Source organism: Leopardus geoffroyi, chromosome A1, assembly GCF_018350155.1.
Source record: "Leopardus geoffroyi isolate Oge1 chromosome A1, O.geoffroyi_Oge1_pat1.0, whole genome shotgun sequence".
Taxonomy (NCBI): domain Eukaryota; kingdom Metazoa; phylum Chordata; class Mammalia; order Carnivora; family Felidae; genus Leopardus; species Leopardus geoffroyi.
The window spans coordinates 135,321,241-135,337,032 of NC_059326.1; the positions used below are offsets into that span (position 1 = coordinate 135,321,241).

The 15,792-nt window shown below is 43.1% G+C and overlaps 1 long non-coding RNA gene across 1 annotated transcript in view; it reads right to left on the reverse strand.

Moving 5' to 3' along the window:
• LOC123606622 overlaps positions 1–15,792 on the reverse strand; it is a 438,079-nt gene that overhangs the window by 150,170 nt on the left and 272,117 nt on the right. The window contains exon 2 of the long non-coding RNA XR_006716397.1: positions 3,984–4,108. This is a non-coding gene — a long non-coding RNA (uncharacterized LOC123606622). The remainder of the gene's footprint in view (positions 1–3,983; positions 4,109–15,792) is intronic.

The window sequence follows — 15,792 nt, forward strand, 5'->3', positions numbered from 1 at the left end:
ACGCACGGACTCGTGTCAGCATTCACACACCGTGATCAAAAGGCACGGAGACAGGAGTTTCCAGACCTCAGACCCAACTCCCAGGCAATCACGAGGGAGGTGTGTGCAGTGACCCGGCTGTGCTCCATGGCCCCCGGGGCGGGACAGTGCTGCGTGGAGTGGTGGTTACGAGCATGGGTTTAGAATGGGACAAGCGGAATGTAAGGCAGCTCTGCCACTTTTTCATTTTATGACCTTCACCGAGCATTTGGCTCCCTGAGTTCCATTTTATGACCTTCACCGAGCAATGGCTCCCCGAGTTCCATTTCATTGGTGAAAAGGCTTTCATTCTTTCCTCATTGGGTGGTTGTGAATATTAAACATGGTGGTGATTGCAAACCCAAGAGTGTCCCCTCCCTACCTAAAAACCCCAAAAGCCCCCCCCCATGGCTTTTTGGGTGATGAGGAATCTCTTTAAGTGGCCTGCCAGGCGGCAACAGCATGTCTGTCCCCACCACTGACACCACCAGAACTTTCTTCTCCCCACTCCAGTCCCACGGGTCTTTTTCAGTCCTCTTTTCTCTCTCCTTTGTTGTGTCTCTGCCATAAAGCACTTTGCCTCTCCTTCTGTATCCAGTCTATCCCTTCTGCAGCTCTCACCTTGCCTTCACTTGGGTGGTGGTTAGAAGCTCGGGCTCTGAAGACAAAGCATCTGGCTCAAAACCCAACCTCTGCCCCTTACCATCTGTGCAACTTTGCCCACCTAAGAGTCACTTTCTTCCTGCCAAACAGGCATGAGTACCAGCGACTATCACCTACGTTGTTGTAAGGGCCACAGGAGTTCATACATGTAATGGTCTCAGCACAAAGCCTGGTGTACAGGGACACCCGGAAAACTGCTCTGGTCACAGTCCTCCAAGGCCTTGCCTTCTGTGTCACTTGTCACATTTCTGATGTATGTTTGTGTGGTTAGTCCAGGATGCCTGTCTCTGCACTAGAATGGAAGTTCCATGGAGGCAGGACTTTTGCCAGTGTTTAGTCCATATAATAGATTCAGTTCTAGGATAGATGCTCACGTACTTGCTGAGGAATAAATGAATGAAAATGCTGAGCATAGAATGTGGCCCAGAGTGGGGTCTCAATAAATACTAGCTTTCAAATAATAACCCACTTATAATGCCAGTTGATAAATTAAAAAATTAATATTCACTTTGCCCAGTGGTTCTTGCCTGGGAATATTTGTGCCCCCCCAGGGACATTTGGCAATGTCTGGACAGGGCAGGGGTGTGGAGAATGTGGCTGGCATCCAGTGGGTAGAGGCCAGGGAGGTTTACTAGACATCCTACAATGCACAAGACTGCCTTCCCACAAGACAGAACTATCCAGCACAAAATGTCAATGGTCCCTAGGTTGAGAAACCCTAAACTTCACCTTCTGTCTTTTTTTCCCTGATTGTTTAATTCACCAGTTGAGTCAGAACAGGCGAATACAGATTAAGGAAATGATTCTTGCCTTTCATCCTGTCCATTCCTGTAGATACAAGGCCATCATTGCCCCTCCCTCTGGTCCCCCAAACTCTATTGGCCTAACTGGACCGTCTCATTTCTCCTCACCCTTGTGCCAGGGGTGAAGCTGAAATGTGGGAATGTGGGTGAGGCTGAAGAAAAGTACACATTGCAAGCCATCGCCCATCTTGTTCCATCTGCTGGGTCATACATTATTCCTATGTTCAGCAGAGCTTTGACAGAAGCCAAATGTGAGCACCACGACTTGGCTTGCAGGACAGAGCTCTGCTTTGAATATCATGCTTCAAAAAGCTCATGTAACCAAAAAAACAGGGCAGGGGCCAACATGTCTAATGCAGAGCGATGCGAGAGAATTTGCTCCAACAATAACACTGTGCTCAAAAATTATCAGATGTAAAGTCACAGGGATGAATTATAGGATCTGAGAAAAAAGTGAGATAATGAAACAATTTTTTTCTGAACTGGCAACCCAGATAATGTCAAGTGCACCAACACACACAGATGCTAGAGGTTAATATAAACTTTAAAACTTAATAATCAGTTGCATAAAATTACAGGCTCACAACGGTTAAGAGTAGGTCAAAGGGAAATTAAAAGTGTTGGCGAGGATACAGAGAAATTGAACGCTGTGCACACTGTTGGCCACAAGGCACAATGGTTCAGTCACTGTGCAAAATAGTTTAGCAGTTCCCCAAAACGTGACACGTAAACTCACCATGTAACCCAGCAATTATGTTAGTACCAGTACAACCTAAATATATACCCCCCCCAATTAAAAACAGATAATAAGAGCACGTAGATACATATTCACCAGAGCTAAAATGTGCAAGTGGCCCAAATATTCATCAATAGATGAAAAGATTAACCAGTTGTGGTATATCCAATACGATGGACTATTATTCAACCATAAAAAGGAAAAAAGTATGGACATGGGCTGCAGCATGAATGAAACTCTAAAAACAGTATGCTAAGTGAAAGAAGGTCACATAACGTAACTCCACTTATACAGAGTATTCAGAATAGATAAACCCAGAGAGACAAAATGTGGGCAAGTTGTTGTCAGGGGCTGTGGGAAAGGCAAAATGCAGAGAAATGCAGAAAAACTGCTTAACAGGTAAGAAGTTTTACCCAATAATACAGATTATCATCTCATTTAAATTAAGGTGGAAATGTTTTGGAGTTAGAGAGATGTACAACACTGTAAGTGTACCAAATGCTACTGGACTGTTCATTTTATTTCTTGATTGATTGACTTACTTTTTATTTTCTTGAGAGGAATAGTGTGCACATGCAAAAAGTCAGGGAGGGGCAGAGGGAGAGAATCTTAAGCAAATGTCACATCCAGCATGGAGTCCAACACGGGGCTTGATCTCACAACTCTGCAATCATGACCCGAGCCGAAATCAAGAGCCAGACACTTAACCGACTGAGCCACCCCGGTATCCCTAAACTGTTCACTTTAAAACACTTGATTTTATGTCCCATCTCAATAAATTACTTTTTACAGCATGCCAAAATCACATAAAATTAACAAACACTGAAAGAGAGAATACCTCAAAATGGGAACGGATGCAGTAGCCTGAGGGTTTAAGTGATCCATTTTTGCAGTCTTTTTAAAGTTTACATGATCAGTTATAAAGACTCTGGAAAACACATAAAAGTACTAAAAAGAACATAGAAGGCACTATCAATAATATTCCTAGTTTTTCAAAATGTTCATTAATGTCAACGCTAAACTACCTTTGCAATTAAAAAACTGAAAGAAAAAAACTAAGACCCTGTATATTAAGATAAACCCCACAGTTGAACACTTACTTCTGCCAAAGCTTTTACTGTAAGCTTGCTTCTCTCTATGGGCAGAGGCGCAGCAGAGGGACTAACTATTGCCAAGGAAGCATGTAAGTCTGTGACTTTTTAGCTAAGACCTCTCTTCTATTCTTTCATCCATCCCAGACCAGTGTGCCTGACTTTCATCAGGCTTGTAAACACAGGTCTCCATGGGACAGAGTTAGACAAGACCTTCCCCTCCATGAATGTGCCATTCACCCTCCATGAAAGAGACCAGAATTTCTGCTCCTCTCACCTGCATAGTTTCTTCCCCACCCACCAGAAGAGTTCTTCATTAATTATTAAACTATTAAGCTGTGGGAATAGGGAGGTGGGGGGGGGGAGTGGTTAATACCCTTGACTTCATTAGAAAAATCATTATTTCCAAAAGACGTGCAAGTGATGATGTCTCATCTCCCATTCTTCTAGGCTTTTTTGAGCATGAACATGAATAACATGAAAAGAAACAAAAAACAGGCGCAGAAGTTTGAGGCTTGGCTCAGTGCAGAATGGATGTTACCGGTGAATCAGTCACTATCAAGGGCCCATGTTGTAACCAGCACTGGGGTGGTAGTGTCTCTAACAAAAGACTCGAGAGCACCATCCTGATTCACAGATCCAGACGTTCTGGTTTTGAATATTCACTCTTACCTTATCCATCAGTGGCCTCTCTCCTAATCCAATTTTATCACCGCAACTTTAATTTCACTATCTCCCCTCTTCTTTCAACAGTTGCTCCTCCTGCTCTCCTGTCAAGACTGCCCTAAGCCAGCCACCTTTTCTGGATAGAAAAAAAAAAAAAAAAAAAAAAAAAAAGCCCATGAAGATGTGTAAATATCCTAAAGAGATTTCCTCCCAAAAGAAACTGGTAGGTCCAACTGAGCACCCCCAAAACGGTAAAGGAAATAAAAATAGGTAACTGGCAGAATCGTCACTGTTGAGAACAAGGGGAAGCAGATTTTCCCAGTGTAGCATTGCCTCCCTGGCACAAGCAGTCTATCCCATAGATGATGGATGGTGCTGATTCCTCTCCGTTTCCATCTCCATGCAAGGAACTTAGCATTAATAGTTTCCCCCAAATCAGCTGCTTAAGGAAACATGACCACAGGCAGTTAGAGAGAAGAAGCCTAGCCAGCTGGCCTTGCCTCTGCTTCTTGCTGTGCGTGATGTACAGACACAGAACCCGCAGCAGGGTCCCATGGAGTCACACAATCAAGAAAATAAGAGGACAGACAGCTATTCAGTCAATCTCTCAATGTTTTCTTGCTCTGTTTTGTCATGACATACGGACATGAGATCTCAATAGAAGCCTTAAAAATAAGTGAATTGCTGGGGCGCCTGGGTGGCTCAGTCGGTTGAGCGTCCGACTTCGGCTCAGGTCACAATCTCGCGGTCCGTGAGTTTGAGTCCCGCGTCGGGCTCTGGGCTGATGGCTCAGAGCCTGGAGCCTGTTTCCGATTCTGTGTCTCCCTCTCTCTCTGCCCCTCCCCCGTTCATGCTCTGTCTCTCTGTCTCAAAAATGAATAAAAACGTTAAAAAAAAAAAAATAAGTGAATTGCGCTTATCTTATGCCAAGCAAAACACTTCAGGGTTTTCTTAAATTTTATGGTTTATGTCTCAAGCCAAAACTTGCCCTGGTCAAGACTTGGAACCTAGTTGCCGAGAATGAGGCCTAATTGTACTCTGGGCTTTACAGAACTGGCTATGGGGCCCAAGTGAAAACTCTGTAGAGAGGGAGTGTCAGGTCTTCAAAAAGGTACATTTCCATATAAACCAAAGACACGGCCAGATGTGAGGTTACTCATACTCTGAGCTCTGAGAAAACAGAAAAGTCAAGATGCTGTCATGAGCAATTTGGTATCACTGAATTTCTCCTGGAACACTCTATCCTGCCTGTAAATATTACCACATCCCATTCTAGGTGACTTCTGGAATAAGACGAGTAATTGGTCAGGATTTATTCAGGCCAGCATCGGGAAGCAGGCACGCTCCACACAGTTTTAACTCTGTCTCACCCCTAGTCTTCCAGCCTAAACACCTGCACAGCACAATAGGATGCTTTAAGACAGCATCACAGGATTGGACAATGGCTGGCAGCAATTACCTCCCAAACTTGCCAGACTTGGGTATTTATTTTTTTAGGGCAGAAAGAATCTAATGGCCATGAATACTTCATTTAGTGTTTTTTTTTTTTTTTTTTTTTCTAATGCATTGCAAGAAGTTCACTCTTCAGCACTGGATTCTGCCAAGGATCCCATCTCAACCTTCCATCCCACTTCTGGAGGAATTTCATCCAAATCTTTCATTAAGCCTTTTCCACGTGCTCTGTGTTTGCAGAGAACTTTGCAGTAACTTAGTACCCCTCGTACTCTATCAACCCTTACTTTGCAGAGGGAGACCCTTCAGACTCTAGGGAGCTTTACAGCTAGTTGCCAAGACTGTTTTGAAGTTTTAAATGAAGTAGAAGTCTAGACTTCCAGACCTCCATCCCAGGACCCATCCCACACAGACATAGAAGGGGCCCCTAGGACCAGTGACGGATTGTCTTCCCTTTTGGCTGGGGTTAGTTCTTGAGTTTCTCCATAGAGTTACTCCTTGGAAGGCTTTCTTATACAGATAAAGTCCAATACTGCAGTGTTTTAAGGTCCCGATGATCAGGAGGAAGTAACATATATATTGGCTACTATGTTGATAAATGTGCATGTATCTGGACAACCTGGTATCACCCACAAAGAGAACAAGACCCAGGTCAAGTAACTTTGAAAAACCAAGCTAAAAAGGAAAGGAGACGGGGTGGTCTAGGACCGGCATACATGAAATGGAATAAAGGGGTAGTGACAGGGTGGGAGGAAGGGGATGAGGGCACTAGACACTTGGCTGGCTTGAAATGGAGCAGAAGGAGCAGAGAAAATGAAAACCAGACTTGGCCGAATTGATAAATCTGCCAGGGGCCAGCACTGCCTTTACCAGAACACGGGGAGGAGACATCAGCAGCAGGGTCCCATAACTGGTTGGAAGGTAATGTCTTTGACACCCTGCCCTCATTAGCAACACTCCTAAGGGAACAGTAAGCTCCCAATGAGTTATAAAGATTAGGTTGAACGTTAGCAGCAGAACAAGATCAGGGGAAAGAAGGAGGAAAGGGTCAGAGTTCCCCAGGTTGGGAGAAGTAGGGAGGGTCAGGTTTCCCATCGGGCAACCATGCCTGGGCCCATCTCCTGGGGAGGGGGGTGTGCCGGCACAGTTCAGGCTGTGGCCAAGCCCCTGTAAGTGTCTCCCCCAATCCATCTGGGATCTCTGATCTTCTAGGGAAAGAGCATGGGAGGAAAAGTTGGCAACATGAGATGGCCCTATCCTGCCTCCAGTGTAAGAAATGTGTTCATCAATCTCACGACACCTCTTCCCATTTCTCATTCTTTCTCCCCACATCTCCTCTAAACTCCTTGTAGGACTCCCAAGGCGAAACAGTTAAACATATGGTTTACTTCTCTAATAAAATATAACTGTCAAGTGGTACCTTGATAAATCTTACCTAAAAAATAATAAAATAAAAAAAAGTCTAAGGATTCAAAGTTGTCTATGAACAAATTTTCCTCACATTTTAGCTTCACAGCTTCCCATGGTTTCCCTTTTACTTCCTGGGATACCAAACCTTCATGCTGCATCTGGCTGCTTTAGCTTCTATCAGGGTGCACCCTCAAGGAACAGGTTCTAAAGCTCTTGACCTTTTCTGACAACTTCTCCTGATAATCTGTCTTAGCATCAAAACTTACCTGTCCTCTCCTCCATTCCCTGAGGGCTTTGCTCAGGGCTGTCTACTCTGATAAACTAATCCGTGCCAAGAGGAAACAGTTGCCTTGCAGTGTGCTGAGATGATCCAATGAGAGAAACCAATATATACAGGTGACGCATCCATATTATTATCAAAAACAAATTATTATAAACGCATCAGGCCTCAGAGGGAACAAACCAACATTTTTATAGAGGCTGTGAGAACTTTCATCGAAGTGAATGGTTCTGTTTGGGGGGCGGGGTGGGGGGGGTACTTCAGGCCACAGGGTAGGTTGGTAGGGGAGAGGGGAAGAGAGAGAGAGGGACACAGCAGCTTTTGGCTCTCCTCCACTCATATTTCACAAACCAGCTGCCCACTCCTGTGCTAGGTGCCCATCCTAAGTTTAGGCCACGTTTTGCTTCATTCACTTGAGCCTGGAGAAAACTTCATTTGCTCTGTAGTTAATAAACTGTTTGAGGGACACCAGAACAATAATGTACAGTTAGTTCCCAGCTATAGCAAATAACATGCCTTCGGGCCAAATATCTAATAAAATCTTCTGCAGTTGGCAAAGAACCATTATCTGGGGACTCGTTCCCCTAGACAGGGACAGGATTGCTTTCATTCTGTCACCTTGCAGCTCTGTGACATGGGACAAGTTGTTCAGCCTCTCTGAGCCTCTGGCACTCAACGTATAGAATGAGGATAAATGCACCTATCTCCTCAGGTTGTGAGGAGATTTAACAATTTAAAATTGTTATATCATATTTAATGATGTAAATTTAACAATTTAACAACTTAATAGTTATATCCTATCTGCCAACCGTATAACGTAAGGCTTGTTAGAGAGTAAATAAGTGAAAATAGTAGCAACCACAGCAACTATTCCCAGGCACTTTGAGAGTGGAAATACCCAGCTTTCAAAAGGTACTCAAGGTAGCTGTGTAACACACTTATTAGTCAAGAGATGTAGAAACCATTTGGGTTTGAGAATTTCACATCGCCCTTTGAGAGAGCTGGCAACCCCATGAAGTGTCTCAATCTCAAGGGCAGGAATTTCTGCCCTAGAGATAGATACTACCTGTCTCTGGCAACTTGGGAGACAGAACATAGGGCCTGCCCACTGCTGTGAGACTTCTCCCTCCAACCAAGGCAAGGGCATACCCACTCCCTGTCCTTCTCCTGACCTCACCCTTTTCCACCCACCCACTCACCGCTCCCCTCCCGGCTGTGAGAGCCTGCGAGAGCCTGCCTAATCTCAACTCAGGGAGTGCTCATTTCTCTTAAAATGCCTTGCCCAGCTTAATCAGTAACCACCAGCCCTCTGCTGCCAGTTAGTCTCCTGCCCTGACATGAGTCCCTTCTCGTGCCAGCCAGCAGATGTGACTTTTTGAGGAGGATTCAATTCCCAGCCTTCACCCTCCTGCCAATGACAGCCTCCCTCTCTGAAGGTTACCTGTCACCGGCATTCTTGCTCATGAATGCAAAGTAAAGTGGGTGCTTGCCCTGACCTTGAAGAAGCACATCATTCTGTATACGATTCCTAAAAAAGAACATTTGCCATTTGCCGCCGTTCTTGTGTCAGGACTCAGAAAAGGAAGCCCCACATGGCAGGATACCCTCTCAGGTTCAGGGATGTGTCTTGTGAATGGCACTTGTCAACTGAACCTTGCAGTGATATTCAGTAGGCATGATGTGGAGAAAATGTTAATGAAATCCCGCTGAACTGCAGGAACACATTTGAATAGAATCAGAGTCATATGTGGGATTCTTTTCTCATATACTAAGCCTTCTCTGCATATATTAACCTTTTGCCAGCTTTTAAAAAGCACCAAACTAAGATGATTCACTCATTCAATCATTCTTGGTTTTGTTTGTTTGTTTGATAAATTTGACATGTTGCATTCAATCATTCTTCAAACATTTATTGAGTACCCATTATGTACCTAGCACTAGAATAAAAAAACTGAATGAGGGATAGAAGATTATAGGCAAATACACTATTATTCAACATTTTACGTGAAGAATCTAACTTCTCAGTTTGTTAAAAACAAAGCAAAGAGACTATAAGCATTTCCGGACATTGCCTCATTTGGAAATAGACAAAGAGAAAGGAAGGGCTCTTAGAGAGAACAAATAGAGTATTAAGTTGGCGTGGGCATGCTGCGGACTTGTGAACATTTTTCAAAAGAGAAAAAGCACGTTTGGTTATGGGAAAGAGATGAGCAGCAGCCAGAATGGGTAGGATGGTCTTAGGCAGTCTTTCAGAAGGGGAGTGCCCAGACTTGCACTTGTTTGTGAAATAGTCTTTCAGGCAAAAAGGACCTGCGATGGCCAAGCTGGGCCAGCCCACCTTGTCCATTCTCTGCCCTATTCCCTGACACCATTGATAGTGAACTCTGGCTGAGCCATGCTCTGCCGATAGCTGTGCGAGCCACCATTTAGCAGAAGCTTCCTGATGTAGAGCTTTTAGACAATTCAAGGACCCAGTCTGTCATCATCATCGAGAGTGCATGTTTCCATTGCTGAGTCAAAAGAGCTAAATTGGAGCTGGACCAGAAACAAATGGTGAGTCAAATGAAAGGCTGTAGCTGCAGAGCAAACCTCCTGCTGCTAAGATAGCCTGGGCATGGTGCAAAGTAACCTTTACAAAAGTTAAGTCTCATTCATTCATGCAACAAACCTTTATGGAACATCTCCCAAGTATGAGAACTGTCCTAGGTGCTGGGGACAGAGCAGTGAACCAGACAGACAAAGCCCTATCCTCATAAATCTTATATTGTAACGGAGAGAGACAATACATGAACAGTGAAATTTAAATTATGACTGAGGTAAATAAAAAAAAATCAAAAGATGAGCTACAGAGTAACTTCCTGTAGGCCCTTGTATTGGTCCAGACTTTATTGCAAACAACAGAATCCAATGTAGCTAGTTTAAACAGAAAAGGATTCTATGGAGGGAATTCAGGGACTTATTGTTAAAAGGGCTGGAGGAGCCGGCTCTAGACTGACCTGTCAAGAACAATGTCCAGCGTCTGCACAATCTGTTGGAAGAAGCTGTTGTGTTAGGAAGGTGTTACGTCCCTGCTGACTGCAGGACTATTCCAGCCCCCAATGAATTAAAGTAGCTGTTGCTGCTGTGGCAGAGCCACTGAATCTGGTAGTGCCTCTGGCTGCTTCATGTCACAGCCATAGCTGGAACTACTTTCTCCAGAACCACAGCACTCCAGCCGCAATCCATGCCAGCAAAATGATGCTCAGCCCCACCAAAATGGAGACCCCGTGGACCACAAAATGGATGCCCTGCATTCTGTTCATGGAAACTAAATCATTTCTAGGATCCAAACTCCCAGAAGGCCCGGGAAATGTGAATTTTAGTTCTGTATTCTCGGCAAAGGGGAAGGGAGTTTGAAGGGATGTTAACCTACCCGTTCCATAGTAACTATCACACCCGTTTGGGAGGGTCATCAGGGAATGCCTCTGAGAGAGGTGACATTTAAACTAAGATCAGGTGAAGAAGTGAAGAAGAAACTTTTCGAGCACAGGAAAGAAACAAAGGTAACAACTGCAGGGATAGTGATTACAGGCAATAGAGAACTTGAAGTAGCTGGCAGAAGGTAGATCGAGGAGGGCTTAGGAGATGGTACTTAGGAGTTGGATTTTTTTTTTTTTAAACGTTTATTTATTTTTGGGACAGAGAGAGACAGAGCATGAATGGGGGAGGGGCAGAGAGAGAGGGAGACACAGAATCGGAAGCAGGCTCCAGGCTCCGAGCCAACAGCCCAGAGCCTGACGCGGGGCTCGAACTCATGAACCGCGAGATCGTGACCTGAGCTGAAGTCGGACGCCCAACCGACTGAGCCACCCAGGCGCCCCGGAGTTGGATTTTATTCAGAGTACTGGAAAACCATAGGCAGTTTTATGAAGGGGACTGGCATACTCTGATTTGCATTTTTAAAAGAAAATTCTGGCCTCAAGGTGAAGAATACATTATGGACAAGCAAGGGTTGATCCAAGGTTGTGTCAAGGAGACAAGACTGAAAATTCTTGAGGATCAGAGTGGCAGTGACTTGGGCTAGAATGTTGACTACAGAGGTGAAGTTTTGTACCCACCAGATTTCAGAATGAATTAGATGAGAAGAATAACAAAAGGGAACCATTAAGGATTGCTTCTGTGTATCTAATCTAAACAGAAGGTGGAAGATATTCCATTTCCTGGAATGAAGACCAATGGGGAGAAAATGTCTACAACTCACCCCTTTTTTTCCTAACAGCCCAGCTGACTGCACCTACCTGTTTATTAACCACAGAAACGAGAAAACCAACCAACTCACCAAGTCTTTGATGTTAAAAAAAAAAAAAAAAAAAATCAGTCACGTAGACAAGTTGGAAGTAGACACAACTAGAAAGCATCATATTTTGCTCTCCCAACTAGCCATTAATTTTTTTTAGTTTTTTTTTTTTTTTTTTAGTGTTTAATTCTGGGGCGCCTGGGTGGCTCAGTCGGTTAAGCGGCCGACTTTGGCTCAGGTCATGATCTCACGGTCTGTGAGTTCGAGCCCTGTGTTGGGCTCTGTGCTGACAGCTCAGAGCCTGGAGCCTGTTTCAGATCCTGTGTCTCCCTCTCTCTGACCCTCCCCTGTTCATGCTCTGTCTCTCTCTGTCTCAAAAATAAATAAACGTTAAAAAAAATTTAAAAAAATTAGTGTTTATTTTTGACAAACAGAGAGAGAGAGAGAGACAGAGCGTGAGCAGGGGAGGGAGAGAGAGACACACACAGAGAGAATCCTGAAGCAGGCTCCAGGCTCCTAGCTGTCAGCCCAGAGCCCAACACGGGGCTCAAACTCACTGACCGTGAGATCATGACCCGAGCCAAAGTCAGACGCTCAACCAACTAAGCCACCCAGACGCCCCTTTTTTCTTTTTTTAATTTTTTTTTTAGTGTTAATTTTTTTTAAATAGTTGTTCGGGGGGAGGGGCGTTTTATGTTGATTTATTTACTTTGAGAGAGAGACAGAGTGCAAGTGGGGGAGAGGGGCAGAGAGGGAGAGAGAGAATCCAAAGTAGGCTCCACACTGTCAGTGCAGAGCTCGACATGGGACTCAATCTCACATATCATAAGATCATGACCTGAGCAGAAATCAAGAGTCGAATGCTTAACCTACTGAGCCACCCAGGCGCCCTCAGAGTATTTTTAAGGTCTCCAACTCTGCAAATGAAAGATTCTGACATAGGTGGGATTGATACTCAGACTGGGATAAAGGTTTACACAGTAGAAAAACGGGGGGGGGGGGGGGGAGGCAGTGTAGAATAGTTTGGGGGAGTTGGTGTCTTATCTCCAAAGAAACAAAAATTAAGGGATATAGAGTCATTTTCAGGTGAAAGCTGAGCTCTAAAAAAACATATGAATTTAGGAACCTAGCAAGTCAAAGCCCCATGTTGCCATTTTGGCACACAAAATAATCCTCAGGCTACCTACTCCCCTGCCCCTCCACACCTCACCCCTCTCTGTTCACTTCCACCATCAAAACACTTTCTAGGATTACAATAGGATGCTTCTTGGGTTTTATGAACTATTAGTTAAATGATAAAATGTCAATATCATTCTGTCTTTTTTTATTATTATTCTGTCTTTATAAATACAAACACTGTTAGTGATCAGTCTGGGAATCACCCAGAAAAACAAACTCAGAAAAACCACTGCTCTAGCCTATGTTATAACCTCTTCAGCAAATAAATAAACAAATAAGAATTTAAAAGTCTAAGTAAGAGACAGAAAAAGAGACCATGCCTATGCCCTGCCTCTCTTAAGCAATCAGAGCTCTTAGAATAGCTCTGTTGCTGGGGCAGAAGCAAATAATCTTTTGCTCTCCCTAAGCATTAAATCTTCCACATGTCTTTAGCACTCTCCATGGGCATACTGGTGCCAAAGCAGAGAAAGATTTAATTTCATGTTGCTAGGTTTTCGCTTTTCTGTGGTTAATAAAGAGGCAGGTGCAGTCAGCTGGGCTGTTAGAAAAAAATTGGGAGAGGGTAAAAAGTGCTTATTTGACCAACTTCAAAATTTGCAAAACCACAAGATAAGACAACTCATAACTTGTTCCAAGCACCTATATCTCATTCACTTTAAAGGGAAGTGCTTCCAAAAGTATTTCACGTTTACAAATGCAATTATTTTGCCAATATAGGGCACTCTGAGCTTTACACATAGCAATTTCTGAGCCCTTCACCTACCCCTTCAAAATTAAAGATTTAAATATGTAATATAGTAAGCCTCAAATTCTAGCTGTCAAATTGATGAGTTGTGGGTGACAGAGATGCACACATACCCAGAGCTCTCAAGAGTTAAAGGGTAAGTCAGTGTAATCTATCCCCCTGGTAAAGGAAAATTGGTCTGTGTAAAAAGAAAGATTAATTCTTTTAAAGGATTGTGTTTAATAAAATAATTGGTTGGTAACTAAATGGCTGGCTGAATTTGGTCCATTTCCTCATTTTGGAGCCATCAATGTGGCCTCAGTTTTCATCTTTAGTTCAATCTTTGGCTATATTGAGATTTTTATTGAGTGCTATACCAAAGGGTAGGGAGGAAAAAGCAGGAGGGGCATGAGCCACAGTTTGTCATTTTTGTCACCTAATAGAAAAATGGATTCATGTGTAACTTTTCTTTAGAATCTCTTGGTTCTGAGCAGATGGCAGATATTTAATACATGTCTCTTGAATATGTAAATGAATCATGGTACCCATCTGGTACAGGCAAATTCTACACTGGGGATTGTGGTTGCCTCTGTAACATACACTGCACTTTTCTCTTATTGAGAAAAAGCAACAGTGTCTGAGGGAACAACCTCATTTAAAGAGGTGGACCTTGCTGATTATACGTAATCTCAACCCATCTTGCTGAGACTGTCTACGAAATGGTCATGTGACCTTTGCTGCTGGCCAGTGCAAAAGAAAAGAGGTTTGAGGGGATGTTTTTCTTGGTTCTGAAGAGAGAGCAACAGGAAGCCAGTTTTCTCTTCCTCTGTGTATGCGAATAAGGAGGCTTGTAGCCCCAAATGGCAGCCATTTTGTGGCACAAGAAAAACCAACCTGAGAATGAAACCAAAGCTTAAAACAGCAGAATGAAGAGACAGAGAGAACCTGGCCTTTTGATGGTATTTTTGACTCATTGAATCAAACATAAAGCCCACTCTACTTTAGAACTGAGTGATATAAGACCTAATATTCCTGTTGTTTAAACTAGTTTGAGTTCAGTAGTCTATTTCTCGGAAATGAACTGGAATGATGTGATGACCGACACCATTTGCAAAAAGAGATTTTTAAAAAATTTAATTATTTCAAATATCCAGTTTACCTCTCTTTGAAATGGGCATCATTAGTTAACTTTGTATTACTTAAGTGTCCTTAACAGTCCCTTCTCACTAAAAGCTGATTTTAAGAATTTAAAATCTACAAAGGCAATAGGAAATTAGGGCTGATAGCATATAGCCCCTGGGGAAATTATGCTTTCATTTATATCAATGTTGTACAGCAAATCTTTCAGTGCAGTTTTTTGGTTCTTGTAGTTTGGTTATATTTTGGTTAGTATTTTTCTTTTATATTTTATTTATTCTTGGGCATCTCTAATCCAAATTTGTATAGAAGTAACTTAAGCCATGTTGTAGAATGGACAGGAAAGCCCCACCGACCATGCCCACCTACTCTATAATTAACTGACCCTTCTTCCATACATCCAACGAAACACCCATTCTCTAACTGGGTAGTTGGGTATGAAACCTAACTGTCCATTTCTGGGCAGCACAGCCACTAAAAGCATGGGCTTAAATCCTGACTCTGCCATTTATTAGCTGTGTGCTTTTGGGTGAAATACTTAACCTCTATACACCTCCATACATCCTTATGCAATTGAAGATAACAGTTGTATTGACCTTACACTATTATTATGTGGATTATATGAGATAATGCATGTGAATCACTTGGCATAGTGCCTGGCATGTAGAAAGTGCTCAAGAAATATATATTTTTTAAATTTCCAAACAATTGTATTCACATGTGCCAAGAGTACATGGGCAGCAGTAATGGATGAACAATCAAGAAATATTAATTTTCACTTTATGGTGCAAGGGATCAATGGGTTTTACCTGGAAGGAAGATGTTGGCATTTTAAAGTTGCAGCTTGATTAACCAAATTATTACCTAAATAAACGGAGTTTAGGAGAGAGCTGTTTGGGGACAATAGGCATAGTGGGATATTCTCCCTCTTAATTTATTTCCTAGCTCCCTCACATGGAATTAGTCTAGATCCGTCTTCCCTCCCCTATCACCATAACACTTAAGGACTAACTCTGATTCCTTCCCTTGGAGTTCAGTGAAATAATGAGATAAGTTGTAACACAGCAGGATGACAGTATCACGGCTTGGTGTAGAAACACTCAACATGGTCTCTTTTTAAAATCTAGAATATAGAAAATAAAGAAATAAATAACTGAAAAGAGGGGGAAAAAATCAACATAGCCTGGTTATGTTGACTCCATTCTAAGAAAATCGAGAAAGTGCTTGAAGGATGCAGTAGAAAGTGCCCTGTCAGAGGTGGAGGGCTGGAGCAGTCACAGCCTCCCACAGTAGGTCACCGTCCTCATCTGTCTAATGAAGGGTGTGGATATGAACAGTGCTTTATACCATGTGCTTC